The sequence below is a fragment of the Nilaparvata lugens genome, chromosome 3 (assembly GCF_014356525.2).
Source record: "Nilaparvata lugens isolate BPH chromosome 3, ASM1435652v1, whole genome shotgun sequence".
Classification (NCBI taxonomy): domain Eukaryota; kingdom Metazoa; phylum Arthropoda; class Insecta; order Hemiptera; family Delphacidae; genus Nilaparvata; species Nilaparvata lugens.
In genome coordinates, this window is record NC_052506.1 from 45,017,134 (window position 1) to 45,034,542 (window position 17,409).

General features: G+C 31.8%; 1 protein-coding gene across 4 annotated transcripts in view; it reads right to left on the reverse strand.

Moving 5' to 3' along the window:
- The window catches only part of LOC111060104 (meiotic recombination protein SPO11), a 74,337-nt gene extending 57,541 nt beyond the window's left edge, over nt 1-16,796 (reverse strand). For 2 of the 4 annotated variants that reach the window (XM_039423867.1, XM_039423866.1), the window contains exon 1: nt 16,566-16,796. The gene's annotated coding sequence lies outside the window, so the exon portion shown is untranslated. Of the gene's footprint in view, nt 1-16,500 lie in introns of all 4 variants that reach the window. The other 2 variants (XM_039423863.1, XM_039423864.1) reach the window with 2 other exon arrangements.
- Between the last annotated feature and the right edge of the window lie 613 nt (nt 16,797-17,409).

Below are 17,409 nucleotides of genomic sequence, written 5' to 3' on the forward strand. Positions count from 1 at the left end.
AGATGTAGAATGTGAGTTCTAAACTTATAAGTTATAATTTTTTGATGACGTGTCTGTGGAGATCGATATTGAACAGGGCGTTGGTTTCGTGACTGGCAACTTATGTTTTTTCCTGTTCTGCCCTTCTTCTGAAAAATGGTTGGCTACAAGTATTGTCGTGGAGTTTTGCTCTAAATCATTTTCATTTATTAATGTTTTAAATTGAGTTTTATATAAATTTTTGTGCATAATTAGCTATTAGTGTAGTAAAGCCAATAGCCACTGTGTTTCAACTGTAAACTAGATAAGTATTTTAGTTCGTAATAACTCTTGAAATAATTAGGATTAAGATATTTTCTCTTTCTGTATTTTGTGTAATTTCATCTGAAGATTATAAGTTAATTTGCTCTGAAAACTGGATTTCTCATTCATAGGCAATAGATCCGTTCACAGTTTATCAAGAATCTATTTTATTGGAGCCGACAACTATTCTTAGGTTGATAGGTGTTAAATGCTATTCCAACCGTTTAAGGAAAAATTGGTAGCACGGCAAATGGTACGCCCTGGTGGGGGACTCAAACTACAAAATATATCCCTGGTTATAAAAAAATTATTGGTAGGATAGATATCTTGATGAATTGTGAATGGGAATTTCTGCTGAGTGGGAAATCGGTTCAAGAAAGTTCAGGTTCTAATGAGTAAATATTTTTTACGCAGTAGCAAGATGGAGAGCAATAAAAATAATGAAGTTTTATCCAGTGAAAACATTCAAAACTTAGATGAAGAATCACAAGATTTAGACCTAACCTTAAACAATGACTCAAACGATAGTGTTAGTGTAAGTGAAAACATTTCAAATGTAACAAGTCATGAGAAAGTAGTAGAAATATCAAATGAAACAAGTATGGTAGGAGCTAAAAATGATATAAATCTTATAGAGTTCCTAACACAAAGATTTGATAATTTGAAACATGAGCAAAATGCTAAGATTGATGAGCAAAATGCTAAGTTTAATGCTAGGTTTGATGATATGAAGCAAGAATTTGCTAGCATAAGACTAGATCAGGTTAGTACAAAGCGGGAAATGAAAGAGATAAATGATACATTAAGTAAAAATCACAAAGAAATAGGTCATCTACAGCAGAAAACTAATGATCTTGAAATATCAATGTTAGATGTAGAAACATCAATGCAAAACAAAATCATTCAAGTTTCTGATAGGGTCAGTGAGGTTAATGAAAGAGTAAATAAAAATAAGATCATAGTTGAGCAACAAAATATGACACAAAATGCTATCAATGCAGAAAACAATGAAAGTATTAAGCATGTTGAAAAAGAGGTTGTAGAATTAAACGAAAAAGTAAACAAGGAAATCAAGGTATTATCCTCTTTGAAAATAGATTGTCAAGAAAATACAGCTGCTATAACTGAGGTTAGAAAAAACATAAATAAAATTAACATGTCATCAAAACCGATGTGTAATCATACTGGTAACAATAGTAATTTCGATAGGTTTGAATTCCAAATGCAAATTGACAAAAAGAATCCAATGCATTTCTTAATAAACTTGACCGAGTATCTTGAGAGAAATGAAATCACAAACTGGATCAAAATTAAGGGTATTTTGGAAAACAATTTTAATTCAAATTTTGCTCATCGTGATTGGTGGATTTTCATCCGTTTTGATATAAATAACTTTGAAGAATTTAAAGAGAAATTCATTGCTAGAATGTGGTCAGACAACATTCAGTCATCTGCTAGAGATGATTTGAGATTTGGAAAATATAAGCCAAACTTATCTAAGAATCTTACTGAGTATTATATTTCTCGTTTCAACATTGCTAAGAATCTAATTCCAGCCTTAGATAAAGATACTATTTTCAAGTTTTTGAAAGGTCATTTTGATGAAACCATATCTACAGCTGCTATTATTCGTAACATTAAGACTAGTGATGAGTTTATTTGTTTGTTGAATGAGTTTGACAATACTGACACTTACAAAGTAAACAGACAAATGCCCCGTGATCATAACAATGCTCAAGCTGGAAGTCAAAATAAAACAATAAGTTTTCATCAGAATGAACATAGGGATGATAGAAATAGGTCTCAGAATTCAAATGGTGTGATGTTTCATGATAATAATAAGCAGTATCAAGGAGGTAGGAATTATTTCCAAAATCGACGGTACCAAAATGGACCAAACAATAATGGTCATAGAGATCAAAATTTTCAGCATAATTTCAGAGATAATAGAAATCATCAACTTGTGAATTCAAATCAATCAAATCCAAATCGACCAGCTAACAACTACCAGTTAGATTTCAGCCTCCCACCGCCAGGTTATATGCCTGCTCAAACTTCAAATCAGACAAATGCAAATCGTCCAAGACATAATGCTCCTTTAAACTAATAATGGGACGACGAAACGACAGCCCTGCTCTCCCAGTTAAGGAAAGGTCAAATTTTGATATAACTGTTGACATGAATAAAATAAATTTTGATTCAGAAACTTCAAACAGGTTTGAAGTAAGAAAGCCAGAATTAATCAGTCAAATTCATGTGCAAGAAAATAGCTGTAAGAATTTAAGTAATGAAGTAATGCCTAGTTATCAAGAAAGTCATATTAAAGCATCAAGTGTAAATATGGTACATACTCCAGAAATTCAGGTAGATGAAGATATGAGTAAATCTGAAACTGTTTGTCAAGAAGAACCATACATGATAGGTTGTATTTTTAATGAACTATTGGAAGAACAAGAGAATACCCCACCTACTGGATATGACTTAGCAGAAATAGAAGTACAAATTTTCAATAAGAAATATCAAATGATTATTGACACCGGCTCTGAGGTAAATGTAATTAATGAGAAACTTGTTGATGAAATGAAGAAAAACAATCTCAAGTTGAACTTGGTACCAGCTCCTAATGTAAGTATAGTTGTAGCTACTGGTATGAGACATAAGAAAGTAAATAAACAGATTATGTTAGAGGTATTTTTTGGTAAGTTAGAATTGCCAATAGTTTTTCTTATAGTTCAAGATTTAAATGTGGATATTTTGGTGGGTTGTGATTTCTTAAAAGATGCTGGAGCAATTATTGATTTTAATCAAAATATGATATCACTGAAAGATTGTTGTTTTCCATTTATAAAAAAGGATACCTTGAAGTACAATAGACTTTTTCATGTTAACATAGTAAGAGATCAAGAAACGTTTGATACTTTATGGAATCAGCAGATTGATAATTTAAGATTACAGCTAAGCGATGAATCTCCTGAATTGGTAAACCAATTAATTGAAGTATTTGAAAATAACAAAGATATTTTCTCTGATAGTCCTGGATCTGCAAAAGACTATTTATGTCAACTTAAAATGAAAAATGATGTGAAATTAGATAAGAAGAGTTATCCGATTCCATATCAGTATAGAGATCAAGTCAAGAAAGAATTGAAGAAAATGTTAGATCAGAAAATCATTGAACCAGGTAGTTCTGAATATACAAGCCCTATGGTAGTAGTGAAAAAACCAAACAATGAAATTCGATTATGTTTAGATGGAAGAGAAATAAATAAGTACATAATAAGGGATTTTACAGAAACTGAACCAATAGATAACTTGATCATTCGTTTCAATAAGTGCAACTACATTAGCAGTTTTGATCTCACTCAAGGTTTCAATCAGGTAAAATTAACTGAAGATAGTAAAAAGTATGTAGCTTTCAATGTTTTTGGACAGACTTATCAATATACACATCTACCATTTGGATTGAATATTAGTGGTTCTGAATTTATCAAGTGCTTGTACAAAATGCTAGGTGAAGAGGTTTGTGAATTTACTATTGCTTATATTGATGATCTTGCCATTTCTAGTATATCTCTTGAACAACATATCAGTCGAATTGAACTATTATTCAATAAGTTGAGGGAAAGTAATTTGAAGTTGAAACTGAATAAATCGAAATTTATTGCAGATAAGATAAAGTATTTGGGTTATATTATCAGTAAAAATGGTATTGAAGCAGATGACTCTAAGCTAAATGCTATTCAGAAATTTCCCATTCCTCAAAATTTGAAACAATTGCAGTCATTCATAGGTCTCTGTAATTTTTACAGAAAGTTTCAAAAAAATTATTCATACTTGACAAATCGTTTTAAGCATCTTCTATGCAAGAAAAATAAATTCAATTGGACTGAAAAAGATAATGATACCTTTCAAGAAATCAAAGATAGGTTCATCGACTGTGTGATCTTGAAACATCCTGATTATAACAAAAATTTCATTTTGGCCACTGATGCCAGTGATGTAGGAATTGCAGCTGAGTTATTTCAGGAAGGTGAAGATAAGGAACATTGAGTCATTGCATATGCTAGCAGAAGCTTAACGAAATCTGAATTAAATTACACAATATGTGAGAAAGAATGTTTAGCTGTATTATTTGGCTTGATGAAACTTCAAAATTATTTTGGTAATCAAAAAATAGTTGTCCGTACAGATCATAAAGCCTTGACCTTTTTAAAAAAATGTAAGATAGGACATGGTCGGTTGGGAAGATGGATTCTTGCATTACAGAATTTTAATATTGAGTGGGAATTTGTAGCAGGAAAGGATAACATTGTGCCAGATATCATTTCTAGAACTGATTATGAAGGTAATTTAGAAAATCGAAATTCAAATGAATTCAAGGTATTGAATATCATTAAGAGTGATAACAAGTTAATCGAGATAGTAAAGAAGATCAAAGAAATTCAAAAAGATGATGTTTGGTTAAAAAATGTAAGAGAAAAGTTGGAGACAGGTAATTTGAATATCAACAAATTTTTTAAAGTAAATGATGATCTTTTGTTCACTAGAAAATCTGGAAAGAATAGTTTTTGGAAAGTTTGTGTGCCTTCAGCACTGTATGAAGAATTGATAGTTGAATTTCATGAAAGATTAGGTCATGTAGGTATATCAAAAACATGCAAATTTATTGAAGAAACTTTTTACATAAAAGATTGTTACAGACTTGTTACCAAAACTATAAGATACTGTAAGTATTGTCAACTTGTAAAGACATCAAATGAAAAGAAATTATTAGAAATGCATACCATAATTTCTGAGAAAAAACATCACAAAGTGTTCATTGATGTCTATGGAGAATTACCAGGTGGCAAGTACAAATGGATGTGCATTATTCATGATGGCTTTACTAAGTTTACAAAGTTGTATCCTATAGTTAAGGCTAACGCTCATAATTTAGTAAAAGTTGTTGAGAAATATGTAAATGAATTTGGTAAATTTGAATATATAATCAGTGATAATGGTACTTGTTTTCAAAGCAGATTGTGGAAAGAATCTATGGAAAGATTAGGTATAAAATATTACTACATTTCAGTTTATCATCCCCAGGCAAATCTTAGTGAAAGGCCATTGAAAGAGGTCAATCGCATATTGAGAACTTATGTTCCTGTAAATAAGCATAATATTTGGTACAAGTATATTGATAAGGTTGAATTTGTCATCAACAACAATTTTCATGAATCGACTGGTCACATACCCATGGAGCTTATGATGAATCATAAATTGGCACATCTTGTTTTCAAGTATATCAAATATCCTGTAGAAAATAAGTTTGAACTTGAAGAAGAAAGTATCAGAAACAAACGAATACTGTACAGAATAAAGAATAGAGGTGTCATCAGGAGATTCAAACAGAATATGCATAATAAACCCAAGTATAAATTCAAAGTTGATGATCTAGTTGTAATTCGAAATTACATTTTGTCGAGCAAGCTGAAGAAGTTTTCTGCCAAGCTGTGTCCTAAATATCGTGGACCTTACATAATAAGAGATGATCTCAATAAAGGGTGTTTCAAACTGGAAGAGATAAGTACAGGTAAAATTGTGAGAGTCAATCAATATATGATGAAGAAATACCATCAGAAAGCACACAATGATTAGGAATCCTGTGTCATGCCGGGATTCAGAATAGCAATGACCGTAAATACTACGTATGGTAAGAGTCCATAATTGTATCTTTTTTCTTTCCTGTAGCCTATTTTCTTGGCCCTTAATCTTTTCAATTTTCGATTCTTTCCTGTCTTTGTGTAATATTCAGTAAATTTCTTCTATGATACATATCTTAACCAATCTTGTCCATAGTCATTTAAATTTGTATTTTTTTTTTGAAATAATATTAGAAGTTGAAATAGTAGCTTATTTTCCTAATCTTTAATTGTTGATAAAACTTAACTTTTCTAAAATCTATCCATTGTTGTGTAAATAATTGTTTGCTTGCGGTATATTTTTTCATCATGTATTACATATTTTAATCATGTCTATTTTTTTTTTTAGGTATCATATTAGGTAATTAGGTTTTTCAGAGCAATTATGTCCCATATTCTCATCTTTCATTGCATATTGTGCCATAAGCCATATGTAATTAGGTTATAGTTTTCTTCTGGGCTTTTAACCCATTTTGCATTTTATTTTTTTTTTTGCTGTCCAATACTTTGGATTTTTGGTAGACAAGTAGGTGTGATTCTTTTAGAGGTGTGGGCGTGAACCACATACGGCTGGACTCGATTATCTGACCTACTTGTTTGCGATATAAAAACCTTATGACTGCAACATCAAATGTTTGTAAAACCTTTTGCATACTTTTGTTTTTGTGGTCCGATACTAGAGTCTGCTATCACATTGCCTTACAGACATCTAGGAACTTTCCACCCAGTCACAATAGTCAACATTTTTTTCCTTCACCAGTTGTTTTTGTGGGAGTGATAGCTCACAATTATAACAAATTAGAGTCATACTTGGAATTTACAAAAATTCTATAGTAGTATATTTTATTAAATATACTTCCTCATGAAAGTTCAGTACTGACATGTAGGATAGGCTCTAATTAATCTTTCTCTTCTTTGTATTGTTTTAGGGAATTTATTTACCCAGTTTTCTTTTTCTCTTGTCTGTATTTTTTAGGGAACTTATTTACCCATATTTCATCTTGATCATCTTTGTATTATAATCTTGAAATGTTTGTACTTATTATACAGTCTTTAAAATTTTAAATTATTTAAAAAAAAAATAATTGGTTTAATTTAAAACGTTTTGTTATATTATTAATTGAAATAAGTGTTTTGTAATTGATTTTTTTTTTTTAATTTTAAATCTGTTTGTTCTATAAATTTTGATATGATTGATTATCGTTTGAAATGGATGCTGGAGTGTATGTAGAATTTTTAGTGGGGTTTGTTGATTAGAATTTTGCTGGTATGTGATTGTTTTTTGAGATGGAAACCCATTATTGCCTAAAGAAGGAATAACAGAGGTTATGACTTAGAGAGGCAGTAATGAGATAATATTTTTTGTGTTGATTAATAATGTTGATTGCCATAGATGCAAAATAATGATTAATAATGTTGATTGCCATAGATGCAAAATGATGATTACTTATGAATATTGTTTGCCTTTGAAGCAAAATATTATTGATGTTTTGAATGGTTTCTTGTTTAATGATTGATAGTAAAGTTTTGTCATGAAATGTAGTTTGTGTTTAGAACATTGAAGAGTCGAAATAAACTATAGTATCCAACAAACGATGATTAATAATATTAAATAATTTGCTTTTTATACAATTTTTGAACAAAATTAAAACTAAATAATTTTGAAACCCTGAATGATAAATCATAAATGTGAAATGAACATGCTATAAATGAAATGTTATATTAAATGATAATGAAATGCAGATATATTATGAAATGATTATGAATAGAAGATCAATTGTCTGAAATTATTGAAATATGTATTGAAATTATTTTTTTGTTGTGATGATGTATGTTTTTTACAATTTTGATAATGATACAGGGTGTTATGAAATTATATTTCTATTTTGAAGAATGGATTAAAATGTTGATATTTGAACAGTGAATAGATGAAAATAATTTTTTTAAATTTATCATTGATATGTCCATATTTCACAATTTATGTATTGCTGACTGTATAATAAGATGTTAACAAATTTCAATTTCATAAATATTTAAAAATAATTTTCATGTGTATTAGATTGTATGGATAGCCTAATCAAGTTTTTCTTCTTAGTTTATAAGCATTTTAAGATAACAGGTACAGCACAGACATTAACATTGAAATAGTTATCATGTGAATCTCGAAATCATTAACAAGTGAACGCCATGAAGAGTGTTAAGAACATTTGGGTGATTTTCAAACTAGTGTGACATAACTACGCCAATATCTACGCCTAAATCTACGCTGCGGCCTACACCAATAACTACGCCAATGTCAACACCAATATCAACACCAATAACTACGCCAAAATCTACGCCGATGCCTGCGCCGAAGCCAATATCTGCGCCAATGCTGATGCCAAAATCTGTGCCAATGCTGATGCCTACACTAATACCTACAACAATATCAACACTAATAACTACGCCAAAATGCCAAAATCTACGCCGATGCCTGTGCTGATATCAATGCCTGCGCCAATGCCAATAGCTACGTCAATGCCTGCGCCAATGCCAAAATCTGCACCAATGCTGCACCAATGCCAATAGCTACGCCAATGCCTGCGCCAATGCTGATGCCAACACCAAAATCAACGCCGATGCCTGTGCTGATGTCAATGCCTGCGCCAATGCCAATAGCTACGCCAATGCCAATGCCTGCGCCAATGCCAATATCAACGCCGATGCCAAAGCCGACACCAAAGCATACGCAAATAGCAATGCCAATGCTTATTGCTGACTCTGTATCTCAAACTTCAACACTACTGCATTACCTGGAGGTAATTGCCATCCATGTTCACATTCACAACTTTGAATTCAGAAGAACAGTCACAGTATCATGAAAGAATTGATTCAAAAAATCCTCTCCTAAATTATTCCTGTATGCAGAACTCTAAACCTTGAAAGCTGAAAATATCAAAAAACCAAACCTTACCTAAATTAATCCTCACCTAAATTAATCCTGTATGCAGCGTCTATCTCTTTTCCAAAAAACGAATTACATTGTCATTTCAAGCCTGAAATGTACATTGTATAATTACAAATATGATACAAAATTTATGTGACTCTGTATTGAATTTGGAATGCAGCCGTCTACTACAAACATGAAGCAATGCTAACTGAGATGTCACCGGTATCAAGTTTGGAATGCAGCCGTCTACTACAAACATGAAGCAATGCTAACTGAGATGTCACCTGTATCGAGTTTGGTATGCAGCAGTCGACTACAAGTATCAGCCCAACACTACGTGCATCCAGATCAGCCCAACACTTAACGTCATCACATTGGAGTCACACTTAACTGAAAATCATACTGAGTGCCTTAACGGACTGTTTTCCAAAATGTGCATCAATAAAATCAACCGCGTCAATAGTGAAAGAAATTAACATTTTTTGATTTATTGAAATTTTATGTGAAAATTAAATGTAACAATTCATCAATTCATTTAAAAATAAAAATATATAATAATAATAAATTTTTCATTCAACATACATAATTTTTTTTTATAATTTTTCTATCTATTAAATTTATGTGCAATTTCAAAAAACTATTCTTTACATATTAAACTTTCTGTTGAGATATTTTTCTTTAAATTATAAAGCTAAATCAAAAGTAAATTTGATATTCTATATTTTGAGATATTGTTTGGAAACATATAACAAACGCTATTGATGAATTTTTATAATAATTTTCAATATTTTTGGATGACATGTAATGTTTTTCTAGAAAAAATTGTTACTGTTCTCGAATTTAAATTTCAACAATTTTCATTAGGGTCAATGTAAATTTTTTCTTTAAATTTTCAAACAGTAAAATTTTTTTATGTCAAGAGGGGGGTATTTGTAATATTACATTTTTTCTCACATTTGAATCGAATCTTCAATTCGAGATCTTTGGAACTTTATAGTAAATGTCAGAGTCATCAATAGACGGACAAACTTTTTGACGGAGAATTTATTATCGTAAATGTTTGTTGCATTGTTCCATGATGTCACCGAGGCAGGGTTAACAAATTACTAGATAAATGGTTTATTTAAATCGAGATATATATAAAAATTTAAAATAACATTTTAAAATAAAGTTTTATTGAGAACAGATGTAGAATGTGAGTTCTAAACTTATAAGTTATAATTTTTTGATGACGTGTCTGTGGAGATCGATATTGAACAGGGCGTTGGTTTCGTGACTGGCAACTTATGTTTTTTCCTGTTCTGCCCTTCTTCTGAAAAATGGTTGGCTACAAGTATTGTCGTGGAGTTTTGCTCTAAATCATTTTCATTTATTAATGTTTTAAATTGAGTTTTATATAAATTTTTGTGCATAATTAGCTATTAGTGTAGTAAAGCCAATAGCCACTGTGTTTCAACTGTAAACTAGATAAGTATTTTAGTTCGTAATAACTCTTGAAATAATTAGGATTAAGATATTTTCTCTTTCTGTATTTTGTGTAATTTCATCTGAAGATTATAAGTTAATTTGCTCTGAAAACTGGATTTCTCATTCATAGGCAATAGATCCATTCACAGTTTATCAAGAATCTATTTTATTGGAGCCGACAACTATTCTTAGGTTGATAGGTGTTAAATGCTATTCCAACCGTTTAAGGAAAAATTGGTAGCACGGCAATGTTTATGAATGAAAGCGAGACTGTGATAGAAGATTGGTCAAACTGAAATATAAACCTTATAGACAATCCATATTTCTGATCAACTATAATTATAAATGATAGTATCAAGTCGTAATGAATTGAGCAACTGAATTTCAAAGTTACTATCCACTGTTTAAATCGCACTGTGATTTCCTTTTACTTCCAAATGGATTGAATTGCCTCACTCTTCAACGTAACAATTATTGAAAAAAAACCAGTGGAATGTGAAAGTCATCCAAATAGCATTTGAATTTCAATTTTCAGATCATGAAATTCATAGAAAACTAATTCTTGAGAGAATAGTGATGAATTGCAAACAGTGCAAGTAACATTGATACAAAGCGATACAATGAAAGTCAACATCGATTAATTTAATATTGGACTTATCAAATTTATATTATTTATAAAGCTTATGAAATGTAAAACCAACATTTTAAATTTTCTCTACTGGAGCAAAACATCGATAGAAAATAAAGAAGAGCCAATCATAAGCACAATATACTTGTGTACTAGAATTCACTTGAACTAACTCATCACTTCAACCCTTCAATGATCACAATGAACTAGAATGGTATAAAAACCATGGAATTGATAATCAGGTACATTTTTCAAATAGCTTCACCCAACTAAATCTGTGAATGCTAAGTCATAAGAAATCATGTTCGATAGATTCAATTTGAATGCTCCAAATAGAAAATGATCTTTCTTTTGGTGCCCTAATCAAAATCAATTTCAATCAACATTAATCGACATAAAGAAAAGCTTCTGCCAACTTTGTATAGTGAATGACAAGATGCGAGTGGAGGTGAAACATGGATATGTTAACAAAAATAATAGAAGATGATGAATCGTCTTTCAATTAATCTTATACGGTAGGGTACTTTGTGGTTAAATGTGAAACACTTTCATGATTTTCCTACCTTTTATGCATGCTTACTCTTCCTTAATTTGTATGTTTGCATGGCTTTCATCTTTAGAATCTACTGAATTTTCATATTGGACTGTCTAAATAATCTAAATTCAACTAGTAAGAACGGAAGATACGCTACTTTACAGAGAGAATCATAGAAAGTTTCGACTCAACAAGCCCAATGTATAATTTTTTTATGCCTCAGCCGTCATATATAGGTATTTGGCTCAACTGAAGGTATATTATCAACCTGGCCTGAAGAATATTAACTGTAGAAAACAGCAAACACTGCACGATATGATTTTTCAGGAAATTGCCACTGTTAACACTATTGTAATCTATGATTTATCTCAGTTTTTGACATAACTTATGATAAATTTTAGCATAGAATTATGATCATACAAACATATTTTGAATATGTATTATATTATGTAATAGTATGAATATTTTATCGGTTGCAAACAATATCTTTGTCTGTCATAGAATTCATGATTTAGCAGATCTATAACAACAAAATGATTTTAGAGAATTTAGAGAATTAAAATGTGAAAAATTAGTTTCATCGCATATCAAAACAATAGAAAAAATTGATTGTTTCGAGCGCCATAGTGTGAATAAGATGCAACTTAGAAAGCAGTAGGCCTACTACTGTATTTTACTGTTTACTATCAATGATGAAGAGAGTCAGCCACGCCATACTGAGTCAACTGTTTCCCCTTCCACAGCGTCAAATCGAATCGCAAATGAATAACAATATGAATCAATTAATTCGCAATGAATGTGGCTACATTAATTATTTTTCTAATTTTCTTTAGATTATTTGCTTCGAAGTTAATCGGAGAAAACAAAAAACAAATCGAAAAACCCCTAAATTTTTATGTATATATTATTTTATAAGGAAACTGTTTGATTTATTGAGGAAATGAATACGACTAATATTTTAGTCCATAATGTAACGAATCGAATGACATATGATAGATTTTTTTCCGATTAATGGTTACAGAGATAATTGATTTCCAGTTTGCTGTTTACTATGGCTAAGAGAGTCAGCCGCGCCGTTCCGCGTCGACTGTTTCCCCTTCCACAGCGTCAAATTGAATCGCAAATACATAACAATATACATCAATGGATTTGCAATGAGAGTGACTACATTAAATATTTGGCTCATTTTTCTTTAGAACTACTTGTTTCGAGGTTAATCGGAGAAAACAAAAAAGCAAATCACAAACCCCCTCAATTTTTACATATATATTATTTTATCAAGAAAACTGTTAACTTTATTGAAAAAATGAATATAACTAATATTGTAGTTCATAATGTAACAAATCGAATGGCATATAATAGAACTGTTTCCGATCAATGGTTACAGAGATAATTGATTTCCCGTGTTTACCTGCATTTTTCATGTTTTAGGGGGTTGGGGCGGAAAGCTCCAAGGGGATTTTTTGGGACTTTTGGGAGAATGACCCTCTGGGAGGGTTCTATCGATGGTGGGAAATTCAGCTTTTATTTAATTTTCGGATCGAAACTGCTTTTTTGGACCTTCATTGACTGGGCTAAAATGTTCGGAGGAATGCACGGTTGCTGCGCGTTTCGAGGTTCGGTTCGGCATGTGCGGACGCACCTTTAGTTGTTACAGGACATTGCGTTACAGGACATTTAGTTGATCACAGGCCAAAGTGACATAATAATCTTCTTCTTCTAACCTATTATATCTAAAAGGCTAAGCCCCGACAAACTGAAATCACACCACAGCCAAAACTACTAAGCCTAAAAACTTGAAATTTTGCAAAATTGTTTATTGTAGCCTCAAAACATCCACTACAGAAGGATTTTCAGAAATCTGCCCCCCCCCCCTAAGGGAGCTGGGCCCCCAAAAATTTTCACTTTTTAACCGTTCATTGCACAGCAAAGACATGAGGAACTTTTTCGTTCAGGTACGAAAAAAATCAGATCTATGCAGAAAAATTCCAATCAGGAGCACAGGGGGGTTCAGGAGAGGGCACTTTTCGAAAATTTTGATGTAAAATCACACTACAGCTCAAACTAATTGGCCTACAGGCTCAAAACTTTGCACAAATATTCTTCAAACATGCTAGACGCGCACTAAGAACAGATTTTGAGATATTTTGCCTCTATAAGGGTTTCAAAGGATGAAAAAGGATCCTATTAAGTAAGCTTATGGTAAGGTGAACGCCATATGGAACTGAGATAATTGACACAAGATATTCTAACATATGTTGTAATCATTGGAAAGCTTAAAACAATTTCATCAATTAGCTAATCGAATTGATTTTGCATTGATTGAGAGCGCGAGCTTACCACGTGTTTTACGTGGTAAACGTTCTACAGATTTATAGTATTCCTGGTTATTGAGCCTGTCTTTTCAGCGTTGTCTATTAATAATAGAGCTTAATTAACAACTAGCTTACCCAGCGAACTTCGCACCGCCAATGTATATCATGTTACACTTGACTTTATTTGGTGAATCATGAAATTTATCTGACAATCAACATGTTCATCTCAATATGGACTTCCTATATGCTTAGTCATGCAGCATTCATTATTCCGAAAACATATTATTCTTCTCAATAAATTGGTAGTAATATCTATCAGTAAAGTTTTCAATTAGAAAAAAAGGTTATATCAGTGTTTCAAAGAAAAATATTCAATGTTTTCATAGCTGTAGATTGTCGATATATGGTCCAGGAAATATGCGATGTACAATGAATCACACAGAATTCCATACCGGTATTCTTTCCATTTTAGGATGAATATAACCTAAGCTAAATTCAAAAAATTGTAAATTATTCTTTCATTCTTCAGTAATTAATGAATGCAATATGAATACTATACAATATATATATACTCTCTTTCATTAGGTGATAATTTTTTTCAACATTTTCCAGTTTCTCAATGATAGGGGAGTGATAATTATTTGTATAGGTCTTCTAAAGGTGCGTACAGACTCTCGCTCTGCTCCGCAACCGAACGTCACTCCAGCAGAGCAATTGATGATCGACCGGCGAGCAACAATGGTTCGACTGGGGAACGCGAGAAGATCTAACATCTTCCGTAACGTTCATGATGGGTGCGTGGGCGGTCCGACTGTGGTTCGATGGTGGTACGAGGGCGGTACGAGGGAGGAGCGTGCTCGGAGCGGGTTGGAAGCACGAATATGTGTACGCAGCTTAAGGAACCATTATCAACAGCTGGTACCAATCAACTACACTTCAACTCCAAACTACCGTTTTAATACCAGTACACAATAATTTATCACAGGGTGATATGTTTATTACAGCTGGTAACTTCAGATGCTAAATCATATTATCACAATATGATCTTGAATCATAATCATCTTTTCGTTCTTCAGTAGCCGCTCGGCCGAAAATTTCGAAAACATATGTCTGTAAAATGGATTAATAAATAATTATTATTAGCCCCCCTATTAAAATTTCTGTTCAGAAACCATCCCACAACATATTCCCAAAGTTTCAAGCCGTTATGTCAAGTAGTTTTCAAGTCTACAGGGAACAAACAAACACACAAACAGACATTCATTTTTTTATAAATAGATTTCTATTCGGCTCAAACAAAAGCCTCTCTAAATGAAGGTAGAATGATAAGGATTCAGTTTTTTGTTTTAACATTTTTTCAAATCACTCTCAAAAAGTTCATGTAGTACCTACTATTGTGTTTGAGACACTTCTGGCGCTATCATAGTTTCACCACTATTCTGTTCCACAGTCCTATCTCTTGCAGTCGTTAAGTATATCTATAATAATTATATAAAGTAAAGAGCTGGCTTATGCACGTACGGGATAGGAAAATTATGTTTGACGCATCATCACGTCTGAACTACTGGACTAATTAACTTGAAATTTTTCTTATAGATTCTTAAATAACCAAGGATGGTTATAGGACTATTCTCAATTCTTCAAAATTTCATTACGTCAAGTTTTCATTTTTTCAAGTTTCAAAATAGATCCTTGCGAAGCACGGGTTCTTGCTAGTCTAACTATATATATATCAATGGGTTCACGAAAACAAAGTAACAGTTATTTTTCAAAGTAGCAGCACAGAATTACAATTATAGGAGTTTTCTCTGGTAGCAGGTAACACAGAGAAGAAGTAATCTTCTACTTTGTGCAGGTAACTAACTGCTCCAACCAATGTGTTACTCAATCAGATACTACGCTTACGCAGTAGAAAGGAGCAGTTCTACAGCGAGCCTCGCCTAGTTGAACTTGTTCGGATCTGTTCTGATAAACACCGTACAGAATGGTCACTTTCAGGTTAAACTTGGGATAACTTTGTTTCAGTCTAAAAAAATAATAATATTATGCATAATATAATGCAAATACAATGCAAAATATGATAAATATCTTCCTTGCTTAAAATTAATAGACTACATTCTGGATTTGATTTGTTGCAGCTCCAGCCAACGTGCATCTGCTGCATAAACTAACATATTTTTTAATAAATATTGTGTTTTTTCAAATGGATTTCATTATTTCTTTTCAATGTTATTATTCATTTAAAGTTTTACATTGTCTAACTCTTAAAAATTGAATTGAATCCATACATTTTTCAAGTGGGATAAAGTCACCCCAACCTGTGATTGATACGGTACCTATTATAAACCATAAAAATAGAATCATGCGGCCTCTATATAGAGTCCCATATTAAATAAATTATGCGATATTTATATTGAATTTAAATAGGCCTATCGTAAAATATAATTTTTTATCAAAAAATAACTAACACTGAAGTACAATTTATGTATCAAAATCTAAATCTATCTAAAATACATAATATATTAGAATAACATACATAATAATTAATAAATTAGATTCATGAAAACGTTTTTGAAATTGACAAATACATCAATAACTGAATTATTCTTTTCAACAAAGTAAATAATATTTGAACGAAAAAAATGTATGAATAAGTAACTTACATAGAAATGTAAAATTCATATTCAATTATTCATTAAGAGATCATATTTTTCGAATAAAAACTCACTTATATCGATGCAATAAAGACAAATTTCAGCTTTATGTTTTTCTTCAAATTAATGTAGTTTGTCGACGAGTCGGCATTCGGAATTTGGCATGGGAGTGGATGTGGTAACCAGTTGTTCGCATCCCCATTTGTGCGCACTAACAGTTGTTTGCATTGCAATCTGTGCGCGCTGGCAGTTGTGCGCAAAATTTAGTCGTTTAGTGACGCTCTATCTGCGCTCAAACCTTAGACCAGTTATAGAATATTAATAGTGAGGTCCACATTATAATGGCAGTGTACGATTGACAATACTGTTGCTGTCCTTTTCTATCATACAACAAAACAGATAGCACTATCTCTCTCTCGCTTTGCAATGTTGTCTATTTGCCAGAATATTTTATAGCCTATTTACTTTTGACAGTGTACAAAACTGAACCAGTGAACTCTATACTAACTGGAATGGACTAGCAACACAAAAAAAGTGAGGCAGCTGGTAAAGATAGGCAACCCGCATTGCTGTGGGATTCGTTCATTTTGTTACGCATTGGCTGTTATGGGAGAATGCATTGCACAGTCTCAATTTCTATTTTGTTTCTATATTGTATCTCTTATTCCACGGAAGCGTTATTTTTCCTTTATTAAGCAGTTCATTGTTAACTTTTTGAGAGCAAAAATAATGGAATAGGTTGAATATTAATAAAGAAAAGAATTTTTTTTATTTGTGACTGCAGTAGTTTTAGTATTGTCAACTTTTCACAAGCATGGGATTAACTTTGGGCCAGATTTAAGAAAAGTGTATTATTTATTTATTTTTATTTATTTAACAAGGACAAATATAAACTGTCATGAAATGATTAGGAATGAA